This window comes from Ambystoma mexicanum, chromosome 6q, assembly GCF_040938575.1.
Source record: "Ambystoma mexicanum isolate Mex_15411 chromosome 6q, UKY_AmexF1_1, whole genome shotgun sequence".
In the NCBI taxonomy this organism is placed as follows: domain Eukaryota; kingdom Metazoa; phylum Chordata; class Amphibia; order Caudata; family Ambystomatidae; genus Ambystoma; species Ambystoma mexicanum.
This window is the reverse complement of record NC_090937.1, coordinates 811,228,175-811,256,054: the sequence shown is the minus strand read 5'-3', so window position 1 is coordinate 811,256,054 and position 27,880 is coordinate 811,228,175.

Sequence of the window (27,880 nt, the reverse complement as noted above, 5' to 3'; positions counted from 1 at the left end):
GCACAGGGGAGAGCTAAAATAGGACAAAGGGAGAGGGGCTCAAGGGGGGAAAGGAAGGGTGAGGGATGGGATCAAACAAGTTCAAATGCATGACACTTAATGTGAGAGGGCTCAACACCCCTATCAAGAGGAACAAACTAGAGATGTTTACAAAGGCAACAGGTCCAGAGGTACTAGCCTTAAAGGAGAACCACCTTCTGAAGAAGGGACCAGGGACGGCGAAAACTGAGAGGGTTTTCCCAGGTGTTCTTTGCATCGGGCCCCACCAAAGCAGGAGGGGTGGCATTAGCCTTCAGGAACAACATAGACTTCAGAGCATGGGATATCCTAAGGGACAGAGGGGGGAGATACATAGTCCGAGGGGACCATAAGGGAACAGAGTACACCATAGTATCAGCATATGCGCCCAACACAGGCCAAGAAAGCTTCCTAGGGGACCTCTTGAGGACAGTAGAAGAATCAGCGAAGGGGTATATTATCCTTGTGGGGGATCACAACTTGGCTTGGAAAAACAGGGCGGACAGGTTGATAAGGGAAGGCCACGGCGGGGATGCAGTGGCATCCCCTCATTTGAGAGAGAAATTTGAGAATATGGGACTGAAAGACATCTGGAGGGCACTGGAGGGGCAAAGAGAGGGCCATACATTCCTTTCTGGGGTGCATGACACGCAATCCAGAATCGATTATATTTGGGTCTCAGTCCAACTGGCGGGGAGAGTAGAGGGGGTGGAAGTTGGACCCCTCAGGATAGCTAACCATAAGGTGGTTTCAATGAATCTGAACATGCCAAATTACAGACCCGGAGTCTGGAAATGCAAGCTCCCGGGGGAAATATTCAGAGACCCAGTATGGAAGGAGGAAATAGGGGAAAAGATTGGACATTCTTCGAGGAGAACAAAATCTTGGAGATAAATGGAAATACTAGGTAGGATGCTTTTAAGGCCACTATAAAGGGGGAATTTATTGCACAAAAGGAGCAGAGCGAGAAACAGATGAGGGCCCTAGAATCCCAGCTCACAGGAGAAGTGGAGGGAGTGCGCCAAAAGGCAGTAGACTCACCGCCAAGGAAAATACTTAGGGCATATAGGAGCGCAGTAGGACAACTGGAGATATTGAGGACTAAGAAGGCAGAGAGTGAAATGCTCTTCATGATCCAGAAAAAATATGCCAAAGCGAACAAAGCTGACATGTTATTGGCCTGACTATTGAAGGAATCAAAGGGGCAGAACACAATAGTGGTGGTAAATGATGAAAGGGGACAGAGACTCACTCGGACGGAGGAAATCAAGGAATGCCTGGCCAGGTACTATATCATCTTATATACCTCCCAGAACCCGCAGGTTCAGAAGCAGATAGACTTCCTAGAAAAGGTATAATTGCCTCCAATTCCCTTGGAGGAGCAAGAGCACCTAGGCTGAGAAATAACTGTTCAGGAAGTGCGAAACACAATCACAAGGCTTCCCCTAAACAAGGCCCCAGGCCTGGATGGCTTCACACCTGTCTTTTACAAAACATGCGTCCACATAATAAGCCCTCTGTTGGTGGAGCTATTCAACACATCCAAGGCTTCAGGCCGCATCACAGCTTCCATGGATGAAGCTAAAATCATGCTCCTTCTCAAGCCCAACAAAGACCCCGCAGAGTGCACCTCGTACAGGCCCATCGCACTCATAAACATAGATTCCAAAGTGTATACACAAATCTTGTTGAAATGATTGGAAACTCACCTTCCCTCACTGATCCACCCAGATCAGACAGGGCTTTTCCTTGGCAGACAGCGGAGAACATTAGAAGAGTGGCACACCTGGTGGATGAGGCCCAGAAAATGGCCACTCCGGCGGTCTTACTTGCGTTAGATGCTGAGAAGGTATTTGACCGGGTGGAGTGGCCGCTTATTTTAAGAGTAATGGAGAAAAAATGATTGGGGGGAGATTTCGTCAGAATGGTTCAAGCTAATTACAGGAATGCGACGATCTGCCTGGCAGTGAATGGGTCGATGTCTCGGGCCATAAACCTGGGCAGAAGATCTAAAAAGGGGTGCCCACTTTCCACCTCCTTTATGCAATCTATCTGGAGCCCCTGTTATAGGAATAAGGGAGGCAGAGGAGATCCAGGGGATACCCTTTGGGAGGCACCACATAAAGTTGCACATTTGCAGATGACATGTTACTATTCCTCACTAGCCCTACAGAATCGATAGAAGCATGTGGGTCCTTACTCGCCAGGTTCGGGGAGGTATCAGGCTTGAAGATCAACCTGGGAAAGTCTGAGCTGATGATATAACACTGGGGAAGGGGAGGCTGGGGAGCTGAAATCAATATCACCTATTCTTTGGAGCCCTGTGTGGGATCAAATACCTGGGGGTTAATATGACTCCGTCCCTTTCTGGGTGGTATGCAGCCAACTACCTGACAACACTAAGAGCAATTAGGATGGACTAGCAGAAATGGAGGACCAGTAGAGTGTCGTGGACAGGCAGGATGGCAGCTGTGAAGATGGTCACGCTCCCACAGTTGCTAAACCTATTCAGGCGATCCCACTGTTAATACCTTGGGACATCTTCAGGGAATTAGGAAAGGCTATGAGGGAATTCGTTTGGGAGGGGAAGAAGTCTCAGATAAGCCACCACCTGCTCTCGGCACCAAGGAGGATGGGTTGAATGGCGTTGCCTAACTTCCAACAATATTACGAGGCAGAGCAATTGGGGGTGATACAGGAATGGTTCCTACAGAGTGAAGGGAAACAATGGACACAGATGGATAGGGCTGTGGCACAAAATGATCTTGCGGATGTCCTGTGGCTCCCATATAATAGTAGACCACAAGACCTAGATATGAGCGCTATTACAAAAGCGCTGGCGGACACATGGGATAAAGCAGTGAAAGAAAAGGGGATTACGACATTCCTATCACCGTTCACTCTGATTTTGAACAACAAAGAATTCACACCGGGACGGGAGCAGTGGGCCTTTGAGGGGTGGAGAGAGGAAGGTTGTAGGAAGATCAGGGACATGTTCATGGCAAATCCTTCTAGGAGTGCAAACAGCATTTTGGAGTAGGAGAGGGGGAGAGACTGAGGTATTTCCAAATAAGACACTTTGTCATGTACAGGGAGGTAAGATAAGCCGCCACTCGGCAGCTCATCGCTTTTGAGAAATTCCTGCTGACAAATGATGGTTCCAAGGGTCTCATCCTGGGTCTATACAGATTATTGCAGGAGGCGGCTCCCCTGCATAAATGGCCATATATGGCCCAATAGGAGCGGATGATTGGTAAAGCGGTAGCAGATGAGGAATGGGAAAGACTGTGGAGGAAAATACTGAAGGTGGCAAGGGCTGCTCAACTCCAGGAGGCTTGGTACAAATACCTAATCGGCTTGCATTACACACCGGCACAGCTACATAACATATATCCAGAGGTATCTAAGGATTGCTGGAGGGGGTCTGGGGAGGAGGGAATCACAGCACACATATGGTGGGATTGCCCCAAGATCCGGCCGTTCTGGGAGGAGGTGCTCCAGGCGGTGGCCCTGGAATTCGGAGAGGGAGTAGGTAGGGACCATAAACATGTCCTACTGGGCTTCAATGGAACAGGGACAGAGGGAGAAAACAGGGGCAGAGAAAAGGCAAGGGTGATACTAACTGGAGGCAATGACTCTCATAGCGCAGGAGTGGCTACGAAAAATATGGAATTTAGTAGCCCTTGAATGGGCCACATATGTAATGAATAATAACCTGCAGAAATTTGCCTCGAAATGGGGGAAAACACTGGCCTTCCTGAAAGGATACTTTAGAGCACAATGGTGCCCTCAAAGACTGAAACTCCTGGACCTGAACTAACGAAATCCCAGAGGGTCCAGCAAATCGTAAACAGAGACTGCCAGCTGCCAAAAGGGGGGATGGATGAGGGGAGGGAGGACAGGGGGAGGAGGGGTGGGGTGTTTAACATGCTGTAAAATCAATAAAGAGATGTTTAAAATAACAAAATAAAAAATAAAAGAATGTCATGATTAAAGTTGCTTCTTTCTTTATCTATCACTGAATCATGCAACCCCACATGCAATGGTAGTTATTTCACATGCAAAGCTTCTGCTTACAACTGCCTCCCAATGAATTGTTCAGGATCTTGTTACATAGGGTATGTCTTACCTGCTGTCAGACGTATAATTCAAGTCCCGGCACCAAGAAAAATGAGAGAGTCAGGGGGGGTTGAGTTTAGTAAAAGTATGGCCAATTCTATATCTAGAAAAGGCATCAAACTAAATTGAGACAAGATATGTAAGTCGGTTGGCGAGTGGGTGCGAGTAAACACCTTTGTGCTAAATGTCCACCTTCTAAGACAACGTTTCACTTTGACAGGATATGTACTCCCCTCTACAAGGCCCACCCACACCAGAGCCTGAATATAATAAAATTATGAATAAGGTTTGCAAAGGAGTATGAACGCGCACTGTCAGTGAAGTGAAAGTATCAATGAACGTATTCCAAAGAATATTCAGTAAGAAGTCTGTGAATTTATTTCAAGGAGTTCAGCCGACACCTGTGCCGACCATAATGGTCCTTGTCAAGGCAAATCTTCTGTATTGGGACAATAACTTACCATCAAGATTTGTGGTTGCGCGTGATAGCCAATGTCTTGGGAGTTTCAATGACCTTTATATTGTAGCTACATATCAATGTGTGTCACATATCATAGTTTGAGCAATGCAATAGAATGCCTAGACTGATTGGCTGAGATCACATCAAAGTTCATTCCTGAGCAAAGCGATTCAAATATTCTGCCTGCCTCTAATGGCGTGTGCTCAGTCATGGGATTATTCCGTTGCAAGACTGAGCACAGTGTGCATTCATACTCCTTTGCAAACCTTATTCATAAGATCCATAAATTGTCTCTATTACTAGAAAGATCTAAAGAACCATGAGCATCTAGCCTTGCAACCCATGGTCTGAAAGAATGTTATGGCCCTGGACACTATCTTGGACTCCGAGGGAGGGATATGATGTGTTATGAATGTTGCACCCATGTTCTGATCACTCTAGTAATTTAATCAATATTATTTTATATACTGGAAATCTGATGCCACTCTACTTAAAGAAAACACAGATGCTGGATATCCCTGTTGGGTTGGCTTACTGGGTTGATTGGGTCTATGAGCGCTTACATAATACATGTTATCTTGATTACATTTGCAATTCTGATTGGGGTTTACTGTGTTTTACTAAATGTGAAATATGCACAGGTAAGTTGCATGTGTAATGTAAGACTTCATAAGAAATTAATGATAATTAAGGTATCTGAAGAATTCGTCAAAGAGAGTAATGATCGCTATTCTCAGTCAGGTCTTCATAACCAGGGTCATAACTTCAGTTTCATGTTTCTTTTTCCGCCAGCTCAATAAACAGATCAATAAACCCCTCATAGAGCATTGGAGGGCTTTCCAGACTACTCGTGCATCTAGTTCCCCTGCCTGTTTTTCCTCAATTAAATGATTAGCCTCGCTGATATCTTCTCAACAAATGTATCTTCTTCCAGTAGTAATGTATTCATCTTCCATAAACAAGTCCTGTTTATTTTGAAACATAATGCCAGACACATTTCTACTGGTGCATGATCAGACAAGTGTATATTCCAGATCACAACACTTGTGTAATTTTCAGCTGCTTTGCCTGAAACTAGTATCATTTCTAATCTAGAGTATGTATTGTGTGCATTGGAAAAGCAACTGTATTCTTTGGTTGATGGATATTCCAGTCTCCAGGCGTCCACCAAGTTATGCTCATCAATCAAGGAATGTAAGGACACAGAATGGTTATTTTTCAATCGAGGAATAGCGCTTTTACTTTTGTCCATCAATGGGTCTAGCAGCTCATTGAAATCTGCTCTGAGTATTATATTTGAGGAATTCATAAACAGTAGTGTCTGGGCAATATATCTCTAAAATAAACCATCATCCACCGTTGGTGCATATATGTTACATAACGCTACAATTTTGCCCTGGATATTTATTAACAATGCAATCATTTTTGCCTCCTTGTCCGAATATTGCTTCAATACTTTTGATGATATCACACCTACGTGACCATGAAAGATGTAGGTTGTTGAGGAAGGGGTCTGAGTCATTTCTGTTAAAGGGGTGCCTCTGTCTTTTGTGAGTTTTTCTAATGAAGTGCTGTGCAAATCATGACTTTGGGCCTCATTCCGAGTATGGCGGTAAGGGATAGCGGCCACCGCTAACGAGAGCGGTGGCGGTAATCCCTTACCGCCATACTCCGAGTTCCCTTTGCGCCATGGAGGTTTTAACACCTGCTTTTAGCAGGTGTTAAAAACCATGGCGCTAAGGGACCTTGATGTTAATTACGCCACCGTAATTTACGGTGGCGTAATTAACGCCTTCCCCACTCCCATTATGCCCTATGGGGCAAGAATGGGAATGGGGAAGGGTAAATGGGGATTGGGGAAGTACCGCCCCGCCAACCTTGGAATGGGGCGGTAATTCCGCCATCCACCAAGGCGCTGCCGGTCTGGGTACGGCGTCAACCAAGGCGTTAATAGCGCCATTGGTTAGCGCCGTACTCGGAATGAGGCCCTTAATCTTAAACTGATCTCACCCAAACTGGTCTCTGAATCTTATTTACATGTCAACTCCTATACACATCAATGTAATTCGATTTCACACAAATCTTTAATGTCTAAAAAATGTGTTGTGTGGTCTAAAGAGAGCAGGGCTTGGTGTTTTTTCCCGCCATAGCCTTAAGCAATGAGATGCTCATTAATCTTCATGGAATTAAGCATTCTCACATGTGTGTACTTCAGACACTTTCTTTGGTCCGGGACAGTAGCTCCAAAGTGCTAAACTAAAAACAAATGCATGCTAGCTGTGGTGGCACCTTATACCTTCCACAGCTAATTACCCAAATATTGCTAGTCGCACTGACTACTTGCCAAGCCAGAATTACAGAGGATCATCATCACTACCATGGTAGCATGTGTTGAGAACATATGCAACCACCATTTGCTATGTAGTGGGCTGACTATATTATTGTGGGGACCCCAATTCATACAGCAAGCCAGAATGGGAAAGGGGTCTGTCTTACAGCCTCTTACATTTTTTCCACTCTTTCAAAGCTCTTTGTGGCACCATAGAACCTTTTCCAGAAGTTGTGGAGAATAAGTGGGCACTGTCTGATTAATTTTTTTGAAGTCATAGAGTGCTGCATGGGTTGTTGAATCCACCCAGATACCACCAAACTGTATTACTGTTACAGCCACTTGGTCCGGCAGTATTACCGTTGGATTACAAGTGGTGGTAGATGGTGTTTGTCCGCATTACATGGAGTCCCATTGGCCTCCACTTGGGATTCTGCCTGTATTACCGGCACCGGTATACCAGCGATTTTTTTATGGTAAAGTGGCAGAATTATCTCCAGCTCTTAGCTGGAGGTCAATCCGCCACCTTACCAGCACAATCGTAGATGGCTGATGCGGTAATGTGCCGGTATACATTAATACCGGCACATTATTACTGCAATGGCCAACTCGTAATGAGCCCAATGTGTGAATTTCTTCTGAAGTTTGAGAGAAGATTATTGAGCAGCTCACGTTCATGTATTATGTTAGATAATTCTAATTCCAATAAATACACACGTGGCTGCAGCTTGCTGATTGATGTAGCATACAGGCTAACCAGCTGCGTGACCTCTTCAAAAGGCAGAAGCAGAGAAGAAACAGTGTCCAAGATTTGGCAATGTGTAGGTGGCTACTGCCATGGTCAGTCACTGCATTGTTCTTGTAGATGCTACAGTAAATAAAGGGCTGAGTTCTGGCTAGATAGTAATGCTTCTTTCAGGAGCTTGTAAGGGCCATAGTTTTCCCAATATATTCCAGCAACAGTAGGAGCAGCTCAAGAGGGTGCAGAAACTCTGGTCCACATTTACCGTCTCATCTTCTCAAAGTACTGGTTCATGAAGTGGTTCAATACAAGATGGAGGACATGGCAAAACAGGGCAAGTGCACTGTTGTGCCTATCCTTGATGCAGTTTCAACATTAGAACCATTGTTAGCTGTGACAAAGCCCCTTGTAAACCATGGGGAGAGAGCCAATGTGCTGCAACCTCCTTACTTGCGGTAGACTTCTCTGCCCTTATCAATTGTTGTGCCCTCCTGCACTTTTTGAACTTCCTGAACCTCAGCTCCATCACTGAGTTTGTTGGTAGGCCGTTCTGGTCCCTGCTCTTTCTACAATATATTAGTGCCCATCGGGGTGTCACTTTGGCCGCCCAGCCAATGAGGAGGGTCTGAATGGGGGCTTTGACATATGGTTAAGCCACTGCTCTGATCCTCCTCAGAGCTGGAGGCCGACATCTTCCCCTGTTGGATAATAGGTTAAGTGCTACCCTCTGCTCCCTTTGTCCCCATCCCCCCAACGCTTATAACCTTTTCCACATATTAAGCCCCCCTCCAACCACTGCCCCACTTACCTATCACTGCTGTCCCTCGCCAGCGTCAGGATCAGTAGTGTTCCCAGCACATCCCTGATGTACAAATATCTGCCATGGAAAGGGAGATGCGAATATGAGTAGTTCCCTTATCCCTGATCCATGGCAGACATCTTAATTTTGTAGTTTTTTTAAGTTGAGAAATGGATAACAAGTAATTTCTCATCTTAAAAAAACACCCTTAGTACAAGGTAATAGCTCGGCATCTACTGCCCCGGGCCATTACCTAGCCCATTAATGCCCCCTACACCCTGGTTGGGTAATATTGCCCAAATATTGTCTTGTAGTGGATTGTTGTTTAATGTGTCCATGACATTTACCTATATGGAGTCTAGCAATGTTAGATTGGGCTGATTTGTTTATGCTAAAGAAAATAAAAATACAGCATTCTAATATCATGGGCACAAGACTATAGTTGGAACAATATAGAGCATACGGGAAATACAGTAGTGAACAGTGCAATAGGCAGTGTGTCACAGGGAGAATACTAATACATTTTTGCATAGTATAATAACTTACCACGATGAAGGCAACGTTATTCTTTCCTCCAGGCATTGAGCCTGTCTCCGCTTTGGTGGGGATGTTTTCCCTCTGAAGTTACTTTTCCTTTTCACTGTACACAGTCTATATCCCCACGTTGGTTTCTTGACAATCCTCTGATGGCAGTGTGGAGTGGCCCACTTTCTGTAGTGCTTCCTAGCCTACATTTAGAGAGTGGGGCGCTGTCACCAGGTAGGGTCTTTGCAAATACTGCGTTCAAACCTGAATCTTCATTAATGGTGGCACTTTGGCATCTTTATTTCATTTTAAGCTACTGACATTTTGTCATGCTATGGGCCTCCTTACGAGTGTGCCGGTCCGGTAACAACGGTGCTGGTAAGCCTACCAGCATCGTTACCAGACCGGCACACTCCAAGTCTGCGAGCGGCTGCCATCCCGCCTGCCAGGTCTGACCTGGCGGGCGGGACGGCTCCCGCTCGTAGACTTTCATGGTAGCAGCAGCTACCGTCATCCTATGGGACTCAATGGGAATGGGGATTAACATTTTTAATCGTAATAGGGTCGTAATACCCCAGTGTTTCTGTGAAGCCAGGTGCCAGAAAAAATGACGAGTCCAGCAGCAGTTTTACCGGTACGGCCTATACCGGACTCGTAATGAGGCCCAATATTTTCTTTGTTTTGCAGTCATTGGAGGCTGTGGATATTTACAGGTTCGCAGAATACCATAGCTGAGTTCACCTTAAAAAAAAGGTACAAAAAAAGGTACTATACTTTGCAGGAAAGCCATTCCTGTTTACTTGGGAAACAAACACAAATACAAAGTACCCTTGCTGGATGGCTGACCCTTTAAATTTGTGGACTCGGTATAAGACCATAAAACGGAGTTGTGGTGAACAGAGCTTGGACTTTGCTGCTGGCACGAGAGAGGGTTGGACAAAGGAAAATCATCTGGACACACTAATGCTGGGTGGCTTTGGAAACAAGGTGGTGGTCTAAAGAAAAGAAAATGAAGAAATGAAAAATAAAGAATAACATTTAAAAACCGTGAATGTTGTACACTCCTATTGAAAATCTGACAGTAACAACTGTTTATACAGATTGATAGACATCATGTACAGTAGTCTACCAGCTTCTGCATCCATGTATTGTCACAGAACAAGTAGCCACATGGAACAAACTGGATCCAGTTGAAACAACCTCTCATCACAGTACAAACACAGATTATTTACACGCCAGCATGCCCTGTGGCATTTTGAAGAGGCTTCGCCAGCACACAAGATTGAAAAGAATTAAAAATACCATCTTTGGCAATCCTTTTCCGAATGGCATGCTGTTAAGGTCATGTCAGCCCCTCACCCTCCTGATGTTGTCATTGAGGCTCTCAAAGGTGTTTGCACTTTTCAGCCCAGTTATTCACACTTACTGAAAATCGAACATCAGTCACCAAGTGGCAATGTTTATCCAAGCCTTCCAACAACATTTATATTTTTCACAGAATACACTATGGGTGCTGTGTGTTGGTGGCTGGCCATAAATGGAAAACAGCTGAAGAGCAGTCACAAAGTGGTTGTGATTATGCAAGTCTGGTGCTTTGACAACAGCCCTGTACAATAATCACTTTACTAAACAAATCCTAATGTGCAGCACTAGAAAACGAGCTTCACGTTTTAATATATGGCAGCTTGCAATACCGGGTATAAAAGCCTGGCAATAATGTTCGTATTGTAGGCTAGTTGTGAGATCAGAACTGTCTTGTAATAAGAACATGGTATCACTACTGCTCTGTAATCCTTTATTATGCTTCAGTTGTGACAGCTGTTTGAGCCAGCACAGAACAGAATTCCAGCTGCCACTGCAGCACTTAATTAAAGCTGTGATATACTTTACACATTCTTTTCTTGTAAAATCACTCTATGTGACACTTTGCAGGCATTAACTGATAAGGAACTGTTTATGGTAGTATGTTGTTGGAGTTAAACACGTGAGAGTACAGATGTTATTTCAAAGCACAAAATGAAAAGGGTTTTAGATGTATTTTAGTAAACTGCGTAAACAATTTTTTGCAACACATTAGAAGGTAGTTATTATTAATCTTTTTTTAATCTAAACAGATTGTGTATTTATTATGTGTGTCAGCAACTGGAAGATCTCTTACAGTACATTAAGCAAGAGGCCCGGTATACAAGGGTCTCACAGTGTCTGGCCATGTCTTGTAATGTAGAAAATATCTTCTGACATATGTGGAAAAGATATTGTATGTCTACGCAGTGATTTGCAATATCCTTATAACGTCTGTTGGGTGGTACTTTGCCCCATGTACAATAAGGTGCACTAAATGCATTCATGAATGTATAATAAACCTGCAACTAAGGTGAAAAATCAATTCACTAACGAGTAACGTATTAAACAAATGCGTAAGAACACTACTAATTTAAGACTAATTACTTATTATTATGTTACAAACAGTGTGACAGTCTCTAGGGTCATTCTGTACTGAAGGAGTGATTTACCAGTGTTAAATCAATGATTCCACTTGAATGTATCTATTAAAAACAGTTTGGTCAATTACCTTCTCTCACTCTGGTAAATATTGTATATTTCACAAATGTGACACGCATTATTGAAACCAATTGCGTGCTGCACAGAATCATGCACAAGTCACATGGAAAAGTTTCATTTGGGGTCCCAACATTTTGGCCCTGATTCAACCATGTGGAATTCCCTCTACAATGCTGCTGAACCATTGGTGAATCACTCATTCTGTACAGAATGACACCATAGACAGGAGTTAGGTGTATGTTACAAAACTATTCTAGTTGGTTACTCAATACTAAATTAAATGATAAGGTTGTTACACTTTTGTTGCATATTAATTGTATTCATGGGTGCATTGTTAGTGCACCTTATTATAAAGTGATACCAACGTGCATTTGATAATGGGCAGAATAAATACAAATAAGATTATAATTGTATTTAAGTAGTGGCCGTTGTGGCTACTTGCTTCCAAGGCAAGTGCCCTCAATTCTGAGCTACCAACATTCTGGCAATGTTAAAAGCTTGAATGCATAGTAACATACTTTCAGCACAAGACGCACATTAGTTTTGTGGACGGGGCATGTATATGCAGACAATACCACCCTGTGGAAAACCTGTAGCCCTCGCATGTCTGTATCAGGGTATCAGGAGAGATTTTGGAGCCAAAATATAATAGTGACATGCAGTGGCAGCTGGGGAATTTTTTAATTGGAGGGGTGTAAATATTTCCCACAAATATGCCAGATTGAACCCACTGTGGGGTACATTTACCAGCCGAGCATAACTCCCCTGCCCCTCCAAACTGCATGTGCAGCAGTTACAAGAAGAATGGCTGTGCTGGCTCTGCTGAGAACTATTCCCTTGCATCAAAACTGCATTTTTAGCAGTTACCAAAAATAATGGCTGCACTGGCACTGCTGAGCACATGTGGGGCGAGATGAAACACAGAACACCCCAAGACTGGCTGCAGTTATTTTCTTCATGTGCACCAAAAAGAAGAATTCAAAGGCAGCCTGGTGCAGCGCTGCTATGCTGCCAGCTCAAGTTTTCAAACTGTCAAAGAAAATGTGATATGTAAAACAACTGTGCACTGGTGCTATCTGCATTTTTGGACCTCACCCAGCTTGGGTTTTAGTAAAACACAGCCAAGCTAATCCATATTCAGGTTGTACACCAGCAAATGGGGGCATTCCTCACTAAATGGCATGTTGTGTCAAGCAAAAGCTATGAAAGAGCAGATAAATTAATTTCAGGCCATACGGCAAGCGTTTACTCTTGCAACAAGGTAACACAGGCAACATTCCTCACAAGAAGCTTTCTCCCTCCCTTTGCTTATGCCAGTGTCAAAGAACCCTTGTTCTGAAAAGATTCCTGTGTATTAGAAATTGACAAGAGCTATGGAAATGTTCAGAATGAAGATGCGAGGAAAATCACATTGGGAATGACGAGGGAACATAAAATGAATCCGTGTTGCACTGCCCTGCAAAGCAGTGAGTGGACATTGTACAAGCTCAATGGAAAGAATACTGTAACATGCCCTGGAACAAAACCCAATACGTTAGGAAGAAAATCTGCCAAAATATAAGTACATTGTACTATGTGTGGTGTATTTTTCCCCACAAAAAGAACTTCAACATCCTGACTAGGCCCAGAAATTACTGTCAGACCTGTTTTTGGCAAGGCAGGCACTTCTAAATGTACCAGCCCCATGGGAAAGGGAGTTCCTTTTCCACATGAAAGGACCATGGTGTGGGAATTCACAACCTCGTCAGACTTCCTGACATTTCTCCAGCAAGGTACAATGGATATGGGGAACTGGCCTTGTCGCAGGTAAGTGTGAATTCCTTGTGACACTTCTCTTCAGCTGCATCTGTCAGCATGAAAGGATGCTATGGTAACCCTGCTGCCCATAACTGACACAGTGTGGGTATGATGACTGGGGAAATCTTAAGGACCGCCCTCTAGTGACAGATGCCATCCATTTGATTTAAAAGACTTTTTATATGAAAGTATTTCTATCAGTAATCTAAAGAAGCAGTAATGTAAAGTTTTGACAGTGTGAATGTAATTTTTGCGCCATTAAAATTAGACTATGGGCCTCATTCCGAGTATGGTGGAGTGGGTTAACGGCACCGGTAAGGATGCCAGTGCCGTTAACCCCCTACCGCCACATTCCGAGGTCCCTTCCAGCCGTTCTTAGCAGGACCCGTTAAGGGACCAGGGACAAAATAACGGGCCTGCTCTTAGCAGGCCTGTTATTTGCTCCTTCCCCATTCCCATTGAGTCCTATGGGGGCTCGAATGGGAATGGGTAATGGTTTTCTGAATGGAGATTTACCGGGTCCTCCAAGGTTGGAATGACCCGGTAAGTTCCCATTCAGAGAACCCGGACCCAGGTTTGGAGGCAGCCATGGTGCTAGGAGCACCATGGCTGCCTCCAAACCCGCAATGACCCCCATTGTGTCTTATTCTAGCTTGTGGGGGACGCAAATGGCATTAAAGTGTCATTTCTGGGGGAAGCGTACATGCTACAGTTATGAAACCTAAATGAAAATATGCCCGACACTGTTAGGCTCATGTGTATCTATTTGTAGGATGTTTGAAAAAATAGTGTCCATAGAAATTGGGAAAGAATGCCAGGAGAACAAAGCAATATCACACAAACTTGGCGTTTGGACACAAATGTTCCTTGTGAAATATGGCATTTGCCTATCTAATTTTTATAAGGGTGACATTTATTAAAAAAAAAAGCATTTTGTGTCATAACTGATTTTGTCAAAAGTAACTGTGGTATAACCAAGCACCTCATAAAAACAAACACACTAAAACTGAGTCACTTCCTTCAGTTGAATCTGCTAAATAGGAGGCGGAGACATCCTCAGGCTGACCTATACGATTTTAGAGGTATGTCTAGCTTAGCTCTGCCCACATAGTAAAAATCCTCTTATGTCATCCAGCCTATATAGGAGGGGACATTCAGAATTCAGGACATTCAAAAAATCCAAGATTCAAAAATCGAAATCAACATCCAGCGATCCAGACATTCCACATTCACCCTGCAAGACAACAGCCTCCAGTGCCAGGTTTGAGGTAGCAGATCCAGGCAGAACCTCTCTCCAGAATTAAAACCCTACAAAAATTCAAACAATTCAGGGAGAAAGGGGGAAGGCTGCTGAACCCTTTTGGGATTATCCAGGGGCCAGACCTGCTTTTCCCAGCTACCTGCTTTGCCCAACTGATGCACCCTGCTGTCCTCTGAGACCAGACCTTGGTTGCCCCTGAGCTGTCCCTAGAGGAGAGCCCAGCTGTTGCCAAAGTGACCAGATTCCTGTTCCGCTGTCCAAAGACCCAGCTGTCTGTCCAAACTATTCCATTCAAGTGCTCTTTGTAAGTATTACCCTTCTCCAGTAACCAAAAAGCTGCATCCCTTGCTTTGTTACCTTGCAATTTGTCCAATCCCATAAGAAACCCTATAAGAAACCCTATAAATATCCTAGTAAATTCTTAAATTGTCAGAATCCCCTGTGTATCCTGCCCTTAGGAAAATCTGTGTTAATCTCCATGTGTTAGCACCATTCTTTCCCAATCATTTCAGTCTGTTGTATACTATTTGGAATAAATTAATTAATTACCACATAAAGAGGCAGGCACCATGAATGGGTTAAAATTGCAAACTAACCTTTTCGCGGGCAGTGTTATTCATTGATAATCTAGTCACTAAAGAGTAGTCTCAGTAGAACCTGTCATTTTCCTCTCAAAACCGATTTCGCCCGTGTAACTGCTTTCATTATAAAAAACGCTTTACTTTTACTACAAAGAATCCCATACTGTCCCTATCCAGAGTCACCCTGTCACTTTAGTACCATACCTGTTACGTGCCTTTGTACCTTAGCATTCAAACCGATTTCCGATTATGTTTTTTTAAGTTCATTTTCTAAGCCGTTTTGCTATTTTAAACCTGTGAAACAAAGCAATTGCAATTTTGCCACATGTTATTCTTGCTGCACTGGCCCTAATTCCGAGTTAGGACTACACCATGGAGTAAATAGCTCCATGGTTGGCAACCATGGAGCTATTTACTCCATGGAATACCGGCATGGTGAATGGAGTAATTTCCGGTCCATTCCAAGGTTGGATGGACCGGTAATTCCCCATTCACCATAGCCCTTCCCCATCCCCATTTCTGCCCCCATAGGGCTCAATGGGAATGGGGAAGGAGGTAATTACGGCACCGTAAATTATGGTGCCGTAATTTACTCCAAGGTCACTTTGCGTGTCCCGTAATTTACTCCTGCTAAAAGCAGGAGGTAAAGAGGGACCCGCAAAGGGAACTCGGAATATGGAGGTAAGGGATTACCGCCATCGGTGCCCTTACAGGCGCCAGTAATCCCTTACCTCCAACCTCGGAATGACCCCCACTGTGTTTTTCCTTCCAAAGTCAATTTTCTACACTGTATGCCCGTTGTTTAGTGCATTGCCTTGTAGCTTATGAGTTTTCTTGCCTTGTTAGTATAGCCACACACATTCTTGCCTTATTCATTCAACCGCACATGTAAAATCACCATTCAGTAATTCCGAGTGTCATTTTCCTCATTTTTCAAGGGAGCTCAATTCGATTTTGACCTCCCATTCAGGGGTGGTAGGTTGGATTTTCATTCCGATTTTGGCCTAGTATACCTGACTCCTAGCTACTCCTCTCCACCCACACAAAACCTGGTTAGAAGGGGTTTGAGGGAGTGTTGCAGGTGAGTACTGTAGCAATAAGCCACAAGGGGGCGGGCCAATACCACCCCAGGTAATGCCCCCGGGGCGAGTTATAGGCCCGAGCGAAGCGAGTGCCTTAACGGTGTCCCGGGGGCATTACCTCAGGCGGTATTGGCCCGCCACCTCGTGGCTTATTGCCATTAGTACCCCGGCCCGTTAGACCGCGGTACTAATTGCTTTTTTTTCTGTTCCGAAACACGTTTCGGAACAGAACAAAAAAAAAAAAAAAAAAAACGGCAACAAAATGAAAAATGGCCACCGCCATGGAAAGGGAAAACATAGTCCGTTTTCCCTTTCCATGGCGGCCATCGGGAGCGGACGCGCTGGGAACAGAAGTGTTCCCAGCGCGTTTGCTTCCAAGACCAGAAGCAAAAAGAAGGTAAGTGGGGTCGGGAGGGGATGGGGAGGAAGAAAAAAAAATGTACCGCTGTCTCCGGCAGGGGACGATGGAAGCCTCCAGCCATGTGGAGGCTTGGAGCGAGTCTCCACACGGCTGGAGGTTTCGATCATCCCCCGCCAGAGACCGCGGGATAGAAGGTAAGTGGGGTGGGGAGGGAGGAGAGAGGAAAGGCTGGGGAAAAAAAAAATCTTACCTGAGTCCCCGGCGGGGGACGAAGGAAGCCTCCAGCCATGGGGAGGCTCGGAGCGGGGATGGCCCCACTTCGAGCCTCCTCATTGGCTGCGGGGCTGCCATGCCCCCCGCCGAGGACAAGGCGGCTGGAATCCCAGCCGAGAATCGAAGGATTCTCGGCCGGGTAATGACCCGGCGAGAGCCAATCAGAATGCTTGTTGCATTCTGATTGTCTCTCGCCGGGTACTAATTAACTGTGGTGCCATTTGAAAGCACTACCCCAAAGTAATCTTGCTTTCTTTCAATTGTGCATTGTATATCTTATGGTAAAAGGTTAAACTAAGTGTAACCTATAATTCTATTGTGTCATTATCACCACACTGGTGATTGCTGCCCTATATTGAATGTGTTTGATTTTATTCAAAATTAAAACGAAATAAATATTTCATTATTACACACCGGCTCCTATAATTCTATTGTGTCATTATCACCACACTGGTGATTGCTGCCCTATATTGAATGTGTTTGATTTTATTCAAAATTAAAACGAAATAAATATTTCATTATTACACACCGGCTTGGTTCATGGTCCATTTTGACACGGGCTGTACGCTAAGGGAGGTGGGGGGCATCAGGGTGAGACGGGTTGGCTGCCTTCTCAAAATTTGAATCTGAGTGAAAGAAACATAAAGCGTTTTATTGTGCGCCACATCCCTGGCCAGTAGCAAGAGTCCTGGTCTGGAGTGTGACGCATCGTTAAAATATTTAACACAGTAGGGGCTCACTGCCAGGATTGAGAGAGTGTTTCCACCCATGACAGCTTAACACAGCAGGCTAACCTTCAAAGTAATGATACTTTGATCAGATCAAAAAGTTGGAAGAGGAGAGTAATAAATTAATTATTAACACAGTGGGGGCTCGCTGCTAGGATTGAGATAGTGTTTCCACCTGTGACAGCTTAACAGAGCAGGCAAACCTTCAAGGTAGTGATACTTTGATCAGATCAAAAAGTTGGAAGAGGAGAGTAATAAATTAATTATTAAAGAACTCCACTTCCAAACAGAACTTGACCACGAACGCCAGGCATTAAGGACTATCAAACAACAGCAAACAACTTAAAAACAGATATACAGAAAAGAGAACTAGACCTCCAGGAACTGACCAAACTAAAAGTAGAGCATGAAAAATTAATGGGGCACACAAGACGAGTAGAAGGTGCTCTAGAAGAGAACACCCAAGATGAACCCCCAGAAACAAAAATTGTGTCAGTGTTCCCAGGCCATACAGGCAGCACTAAAAGACAATGAGGCCCTCTGTGATGAGAACAGTAGAATCCAGAATCAGGTGGCAGTTCAAGAGTAGGTCATAGAGGTAAGTCAAGCCCTGATCGCATAGCAAAAGACTCAGGCCTTATCCTATTGTCAGGAAATAGGGGCGGAGAGGAAGAAACTGGAGTTGTTAGAACAAGAGTATGATAGGCGAAATCAAAACTTGAGGGACCCTGAACAAGGTGAGAGGAATAGGGCCACCCCTGATCATAGTGTGATGCCCTCTGTACTGGAGGCCTCCAAGCCATTTACCACCTTGGATACACCAGGTACTGCTAACTTCATGTTCACCGGTTCGCAAGAACAGGAAATCATGGGGCAGGCAGACTTTAGTAGGTCCAGCATGATTGCACAGGTAGGCCACCACCCATCCGAGTTTGATGGATGGGCGTCCCTGTTCAGATTTCAAAATGTTATGGCCAATATATCTGGTCAGGAAGACGCCTACAAGGAGAATCTCAGGGAGCTAGACCTGCAGAAGCATCATCTACAAAGGGACCATTTGGAAATGAGGCCCCAAAAGAGCATTCTAAAAACCACCATCCATACAGGGCAGTGGGGGGGGGGGGGGTTTCTCCACCAACCCAGGAAGCAGAGAGGAGCCAGAAGACCACTCTCCTGAGCAAAAGAGGGAGTCCAAGCAGAGTGACCCAGAGAGCCCAAGGTAGAACAGGGAAGAAGGAACTATGTCCCATCATTCTGAGAGCCTAGAAGATAGCAAGGAGACCTCAAACAGTAGCAGCATTGAGACTGCGGGTGAATGGACGCAGGTGAAGCGGCAAAAGAAGGCCAATAAACAAAAGAGAGCTCTTGTGAAAAACACCATTAGGCAGATTAAGGCTATTGGGAATTTTATAACCCTATATCACAAAAATGCAAAATATTCTGGAGCTATATGAACAGATGATGGACACTTTTAACATCAAAAATAGCCACAATTGCATAGACTATGCCAAATGGACGTTCTCTTTTGAGTACTCCAGCTTCTTTGCAGGGCTGGAAGACCAGAACCATTCAAGGTGGTCCACCTATAAGGCTGCCATCTTGAAGCACTTTTACGCCCACAGAAACCCTCAGGAGGCTCGCAAAGCGGCCTACAATCTGCAGTGCAGAGAGGATCACGCCCCAAGAGAATTTGTGCAGGAGCTAAAACGTGCCTTTGCACAAACTACCAGGTGGGTGCGCACGAATAGTAAAGAATTTATAACCACCTATTTCCATGCGCTCCCAAAATATATAATGACCCAGCTAGTAAGAGATTTTCATGAGAATGGGAACCTGGACTGGGTAATAGAGCAGGCTACCCGGATCTATGAAGTCCAAAAACTTGCAGAAAGCAAAAATCAAACAAAAAAACCCAAACCAACCAACACCCCCGCTGCTGCCAAGGTGGCAGAGGTGAAGGTTGCCCCCATTGTGGACCTAGAAATGGGGGGGCCTAAAAATACACCTTCTCAAAACCAGCCAACTCAGATGCAAAGAAGGCCTTCTGATCAATCGGCAGCAGGTGGTAGTCAGGTAGGTAACCCCAACAATTTGACCTCTAACTCTGCAAATTATATCAGTCCCAGGTACAAGGGCAATAGGCCTATCTTGGAGCACATATGGACTCTCCCGGTTCCAGGGGGGGATCCAACCAGGTTAGTACTGCCCCAGGAAACTTCCCTCCCAACTTCCCTCAGGAGGGCAGTAATCCTCCAAACCCTGGGTTAAGTTTCGACATCGTCCCACAACCTTGGACGGACCGCTACTTAATTAATATCACTGCCACACTCGATCTCCTCACCCCCAAAACTATCAGTATGATACCCCCCTTAGCTACTAGAAGTAAAAAAGATATCACTATGGAAAAATGTATCCCCCTCCTCCTCCCTGCTATCAATGGCCTGGAGTATAACACAGACCCAGACACCCTGGTGGACACCTTCAACAAAGCCATGACCATGGCACTAGACACCATTGCTCCACCTAAACTGCGCAAAAGCAAACATGAGGCACACTTGAATGCCTGGTTCACACCCCAACTTAATGACCTAAGAAAGCAGAAAAGAAAGCTGCAAGCTATCTGGCGCAACTCGCCTACCAACAACAACAAAGCCAAATAAGCCCAACTATCCAAACGTTATAAGAAATAAATCATTAACACAAAAAATGTGTTTGACGACATAATCATAAAAGCCAAATCAAACACAAAGGAACTCTTTTCCATCCTATGGGAAATGGAATCCCCCCTACAACCAGTAGACACTGTCCCAAAGGATAAGAAATGGTGTACTAACTTACAAAATGGCGTATCAAATAAAATCTCCTCCCTCCAACTCAAAATAACTAAAAAAAAGACTCTTTGCCTCTCTCTGATCAACAAATACCAGCGCCCCCTGAGCACAATACCATTCCGCCTTTCAGTTTCAAGACCATCTCAATCATTGACACTGAAAAGGTCATTCTCCCCTTAAAACCCTCGAATTGCAAGGGCGACAGTTGCCCAGCGCAAATAACAAAGGATGCAGCCAGAGACTTAGCCCCTTTTATCTCGAAGCTTATCAACTCTTCCTTTAAATCAAACACGGTACCTACCAACCTGAAAGAATCCTGGGTCCTCCCCTTACTCAAAAAACAAACCCTGGACTCCTCCATCCCCACTAACTATAGACCCATCACTACCATACCTTTTCTACTCAAAATTATCAGCAATCAAGATTCCACCCTCTCCATGGTACTGAAACTGCCTTGCTAGACCTTAAAACAAAAATTGAGGAGTTAAAGGATAGCGGCAAAACAGTTTTGCTACTTCTACTGGACTTGTCAGCAGCCTTTGACTTGGTGGACCATGCAGTTTTATGCAGCCACCTCAGGCTCGCTGCTAACTTCACAGGAGACGCCATAGCATGGGTCCAATCCTTTCTAGCCAACCGGACTATGAGAGTTTTCTCTACTTCCATCTGCGCTGACCCATCCAAATAACATGCGGAGTACCATAGGGATCCTGTGTCTCACCCACCATGTATAACATTTTCACCAAGCCACTATTCGACAAGTTGGACAGGCTGGGTGTCACCTACACTAATTATGCAGATGACACCCAGATCCTCATACCCCTTTCGGGCAACTAAGAAGTGGACCTAGCCTTGGTGAATAAGATATACATCCTCATTCAGGCATGGATGGCGACCCACGGCTTCTGCCTGAACGACGATAAAACTGAGATTCTGCTCCTCGGATCCGACTCCAACCTAAAAAAACTAACCTCAAACTACGCATCCTTCAACATTGACAACAATGTCATTAAGGTTTTGCCCTAGGTAAAAACTCTAGGATTCTATCTGGACTCCTCTCTCACCCTGAAAAAGCAAGTTAACTCTCTCTCCTCTACAAAAGCCTACACCTGCAAATTAATCCGAGCTGCCAGACCATTCCTCTCTAGTTCACACTCTATTACCTTGGCTAATGCTCTTATCATGTCTAGACTAGACTATTGCAATGCCCTGTATTCAGGAGCTAACAAGTATGTCACTGACATACTCCAAAGATTGTAAAACAACGCCTTAAGAGCAGCGTTGAACATCCCTTTCAGAAAGCACATTTCTAAATTCCGGAAAGAGGCCCATTGGCTAAAAATAAAGGACAGAATTCTCCTCAAAACCATATTCATTATCTCCAAATGTCTCATCAACCTTACACCTCCTTACCTATCAGATAAAATCACCAGGAAGTCCACAACTCGACCTTTGAGATCTGCCAACAAATTCTCGCTCGATATCCCTAGATTTAAACTCACCACGGCTGGAGGAACTAGCTTCCCAGTCTTTCATTTACTGTACTACACACTGAATCCACATGTATGCACAAGCCTGTGACAGGCAATGTAACTAAGCTTTGAGAATTCTTGTACTGGTGCACCCAGCTGCCCAAGGGGTTGGTGCGCATTATCAAATTAATAAACAAACAAACAAACAAACAAACAAACACACCGGTACCTTCCAAACCCCATCCTACAGGACAACCTTCCATTCTCTCCCCACTTTCAGGAGTTCAGACCACCCAATCCAGGAGAGGGGGGGCAAAGGGTAGAGGGTTACCAAAGGAATCCCCAGAAGGGCACTTCGGGAGAAGGGATAGTTGCCCTTCCCGAGAGCAACCTAGGTTTCAGCAAAGACCCCCGTACCAGCCAGAGCGGATGTCCCACTGGAGCACCAGGTCCAGAACCTCGCTCAGGATCTGAGTCGCATGTTGAGGGCTCAGCAGAACCCTCAGATGAACATGGTGGCTCAGAACCCCTCAAACCAAGGGTCTGGCACCCCGGAACAATGACGGGGAGAGAACCCTGACAAGCCACCGGTTCCAGAGGAGGAGGCACAGGAGGAAGGGTGGTGCAAAGCCCTAGAGGAAGCTTCCTCCCTCACCCGTGATACGCCCCTGGACACCCCGGGAATTTCTCCCAAAGAAAAATGGAACCCAAGAGACCAGAATGCAAACTGGGCAAGTGTGGGGACTGATTCAGAATCACCCATCCCTGAACCCCAGAATCGTCATCCAGAAAGCAAAATATTGATGGAGGGATCCTCCCCACAAACTGTTTCTAGTGACTGCCACCAGGTAGAATGCGGCAGCACAGAGATAAGGGAAAGAGGAGATTTGGAAATCCCACCTATTTCTTGATGCCAAAACTGTCCAAAACTCCACCGTGTCCGAGTCCAAAATAAAGAAATTGACCTCCCAGCTTGCCCGAAATGGCCATTCCCTTTGTCCATTGGAGTAGAAAGAAGGTAGATTCTATGCCCCCGTCTCAGTGCAAGGGCAATGTGCATTTCTTAGCACTGGTTGACACTGGATCCCAAGCCACTCTTCTGTCCGAAAGGGCCTTTCAGCAGCTAAATTCAGGAAGGGGGAAGAGACACCAGATCCCTCTCACCCCTCTTCCTGGATGACTCCAGAACTTCGATGGGAATGAAATTCCTGTCATGCGGACTGCGGATCTGGAAATTAAAATTGGGTGCCATAAATTGACACACCCGGTCATAGTCGTGACTCCAGAGGGGACCTCATGTCTTTTAGGGAATGACATACTTCGCAGGTTGTCTCCCTTGATAGACAGTGTGACTGTGACTAACCTGCCAATTAAATTAAAGCTAAGTGACAACCATGTTAGTTTAAATTGCACATGCTGCATGGTTAAACAGAAACCTGATCAAATTGAGTTTAATTTCCAAAATAATCAAACACCTGACATTACAGTGATTGCTGTAGGACAACAAACTGGTGATGGGAACTCTTCTCCATTCTTGAAAATCAACCTTCCTTGCAGTTTCAAGTGGCATTCCACACTGGAAGGAAATACTTTGAAATTTTATACCAATTCCCAATCTGAAAATCCAAATCCTGTAGTCAAAAGTTATCAAAAACCAGCTCAAAGTTTAGCTGACTTTCAGAAAATTAGAGGACAACTGTTCCTCCCTATTCAGTTAAATGAGGGGAAGGAGCCTGTTCTCGCCAGAGTGTGCTTGAACAATGGAAAGAGCTTCATCAGCGAAGCCGTGTTCAGGAAACTCCCAAAAGATCCAACAATTCCCACATTTAAATTGATTGCTAAGTAGGAAATGGGTGTGGAAACTCTCAAACATCTTCTGCGTAGCAGGTGAATGCACAAAATGTCCATAGGTGACAAAAGCATAGTGCATAATTGTTGGGTCGTGCGAGATGTCCCTGCTGCATTCTATTTAGGCAGTGACAATCTCAATCGGTTTGCAATTAATTTGGACCGTATAAATTACAAGGCCTTGTCCGACTGGGGGGCAATCCCATGGGCTTTGATGATTCTGAAAAGGCATTTCAGTCAGTTCAATTGCTGCAGTATGTGGTTGAAGTTCAAACTGGCAAGGAGGTCACCATACTACGATGGACCCGACCATTCCCACTTGACATAAAAATTAAAAGAGGACAGAAACTACAAAATCCAGATGCAAATGTACACCTCAATGCCCATCTCAAACAGCAGGGATTGGGGTTAAACCCAAGACTATTAGTCAATATAGAACACAACACCATTCCAATAATGGTGGATAACAGCGACCTCAGGAGTATCACTCTGGGCGCAGGCACCATTATTTGAATGGCGGTTTATGACCAGCATTTTTCCATGCATCTGGGAAATTAACTGATAGGACCAATCCCCAATCACTGTTATGACAATGACAATGACATACCACCAGACAGGATCTTCACCCGGCAAGGGGGGGGGGGATTTCCTGGTGTACTCTTCCTGCCCTTATACGGAGGAAGAGGTGACCTGTGACATCAGGAAGGATGAGGTGATATTCCAGGTCCACAATGACTGCCTCTCCTACCTGAAACCCTCTGTCCATGTCAACACTTTAACCAGAGACCTCTCCACACAACTGGAGGAGGCCGCTGAGATCACGAAACCTAGAGTCTTTCCAGGCTTTAGGTAAATGGTTGAAGAGCGGGTCAACCTTGCTGATGCCTGTGAGACTGAGGAACAAAAGCAAAAGTTGAAACATGTGTTCTTAGATTTCCAAGCTATATTTGCTGTGGACTTGTACGACTGTGGATACATACTACCTCAATTCCCACAGACCCTGCAATGACTCCTGTGTGAAGCAATATCACTTGCCTCTCGCATCTATGGAGTGCCTGTTGGAAATAATAAAAAAACTAGAGTCCCATGGGATATTCGTCCACTTCACAGCACCTTTCATAATCTGGTGCTGGGGATTTTAAAACCAAATGGCCAATGGAGACTTTGCGCGGGCCTTAGGGAGATGAACAAACAGCTCTACATGTCCCGATGGCCCCTTACCTACATTGACCCAGGGCTGGCCTAGATCCGGGGGTCAAAGGTGTACATTGCCATTGACCTGACAAATGGATACTGGAATGTGCCCGTCAGTAGGGAGGACCAGTACAAGCTGGCCTTTACCTTCGGGGGCAGCAGTACACATGGACCCAGACTCCCTTTGATACATAAACTCCGGTAACAAATTCAACATCTTCCTACACAAGGCCATGCCCGACTTGGGTGAAATGGGTAACCTGGCATATGTGAATGATGTCTTGATTAAAAGCTGAACTGTAGAGGAACACATAGTGGAAATCCGCTATGTTCTGACCCAGTTGAGGGTTGCCAAAGCCAAACTTTCCTTCCAGAAGGTACAGTGGTGAAGAACCTGTGTAAACTTCTTGGGACATGAAATAACCCCTGAGGATCTCTGTCCCCAGGCGAAGAAAGTGGAAGCACTACTAAAACTGAAAGACCCCACAACTCTGCATGCACTAAGAAGCCTTCTTGGACTGACTAATTACAGTCGCAAGTTCATTGAGGATTACGCAGATGTCACAAAACCCCTGGTCCAACTGTTGAAGGGGGGTAGGTTCAAGTGGAAGTGGGGTCCAGAACAAGCTGAGGCAGTAAAATAACTCAAAAGAAGTCTCTCATAAGCGCCTTGCCTAGCTTACCCTGTCAAAAACAAGGAGTTCTTCTTGGAAACTGGGTTCTCGAATACATGCTTAACAGCAGTATTATACCAAGAGCATGACAAGGTCAATAATGTAATCTCCTATGCAAGCAAGACTTTATCCTCTGTGGATGAAAAAATCAATGATTGTGAGAAGGCCCTCCTGGCAACGGTGTGGGCATTGAAGAATTACTGCCTGTTCATCCAGGGGGAGCACTTCATAGTGGAGACTCCACACGAGCCTTTGCAATACCTCCAAAGTGAAAGAATCCAGGCAGGAAATGTAAGTAATTCCAGAATTACCTCCAAGATTCAGTTCATGTAAGGCTTTCCTGTGGAGGTCAGATATGGCCAAAACAAGAAGAGTCCCCTCGCACAAGGTCTGGCTGACGTGCATGATTGTGCCAGAGAAAACTGTCTCGAGGACGAAAGTCTCAAAACCCAGGACAACATGGAGGCGTACCTGAATTCCCTGCACAAAGTCTATGAAGAAGACACGTGCCAGGGGATGCCCACAGTTTATGTGGACGGGTGCTCCTACCATGTTGACAAAGGGGAAAAGGAACTGGTGGCTGGCATTGGGAATGCCTGTGGTGAATGATGCCCCGGAACCCCCGCTGGGTACAAAATCGGTCCCCGCAGTAGTCAGGTGGCAGGGTTGATGGCAGTTCACCAGGCTATCCTCACTGCCATGCAACACCGACTCCATGAACTGGTCATAATCACTGATTCAGATTATGTCCAGAACGGGTTCGTGGAGCACCTGATTAATTGGAGAACCAGAGGCATGCTGTGTGCAAATAACAAACCACTTAAACATGGCAAGCTCATACAAAATATTGATGATCTCTTCAGCTCTAATGGGATGACCATCTATTGGATAAAGATAAAGGGTCATTCCAGAATAGAGGGGTCAGACAAAACTGGAAATGACCTGGCTGATCAGTTGGCCAAAACCAGAGCCATTCAGGGGGATCTCTTTGAGATTGAGTCCCTGTTGAAGGAAATCGAGGTCACCGCTGTCACCAGGTGCCAGACAAATGCTCACAATGAACTCTCAACTGCCCAGTGGAGTAAGGAGACCTCAGATGCTGATTTAATCACGGCAAAAAAGGGGATCCGATTATTGGGAAATTTTACAAACACATTGAGGACCCTGAGAACTTTCCTCTGACAGAAACCGACTACATTGGGAAAGAGGACTTCAGGGTATTAGTGAAGTGTCCCAAAATATTCTGAATCCAAGACGGTTTGTTGGTAAGGAGATCCATCTCTGGATGTGACAAGTGGGTGGTACCTGCCTCATTCTGAAGCCTGATGCTAAGTCACGCCCATGACACGGCCACAGCTGGTCATCAGGGGTTTCATACTACTCTAGAAATCTTGCAGGAGGTTGCATACTGGCCACACATGGGGCAGGACCTCGACCAATATTTGAAGGGGTGTCTTGTGTGTGCACAATATCAGACAAGTTCACTCATACACCAAGTTCCCCTCCAGAAGAGGTCTTGGTCAGATTTACAAGTAGATTTCATTGGGCCCGTGATTCGCTCCTCTAAGGGGAACAAGTACATGTTAACAGTAACGTTTTTGTTCACCAAATGGGTGGAATGTCTTCCGGCCCCAAATTGCAAGGCAGAAACAGCAGCTGCCCTGATGATCAAACACATCTTCTCGCGTTTTGGCCTACCCCAAAGGATTGATTCAGAACGAGGAAGTCACTTCACCAGCGAAGTGATGACAAAGATGTGGGAGATACTTGGGGTAAAAAGGAAACTTCATATTGCATACCGCCCCTCTAGTGGGGGACTTGAGAGCTACAATAAAACCATTGTGAGCATTCTAAAAATGTTTGTGGCAGATTAGGGGCCAAGTTGGGACATCCGATTACCGCTTGTCCTGATGGCCATCAGATCTACACCATCTTCTGCAACCAAAATGTCTCCATTTGAGCTGATGACTGGCCGAAAAATGGTGCTACCTCAGCATCTGCTCTATAGAACACAAGAGCAGACACTGATAAACGCCGCCACAACTCATGAATATGTTGAGAATCTAAGAAAACACCTTCAGCTGTCTTTTGCGTACACTCAGCGGAATCTGGAGAAATCGGCAGAAGGGATGAAAACTCATGATTTAAAAACAACCAAAAAGGAATACCAAGTAGGAGACAGGATCTACTTGTACAATTTTCAGAGGAACCAGACCAAGGAGGG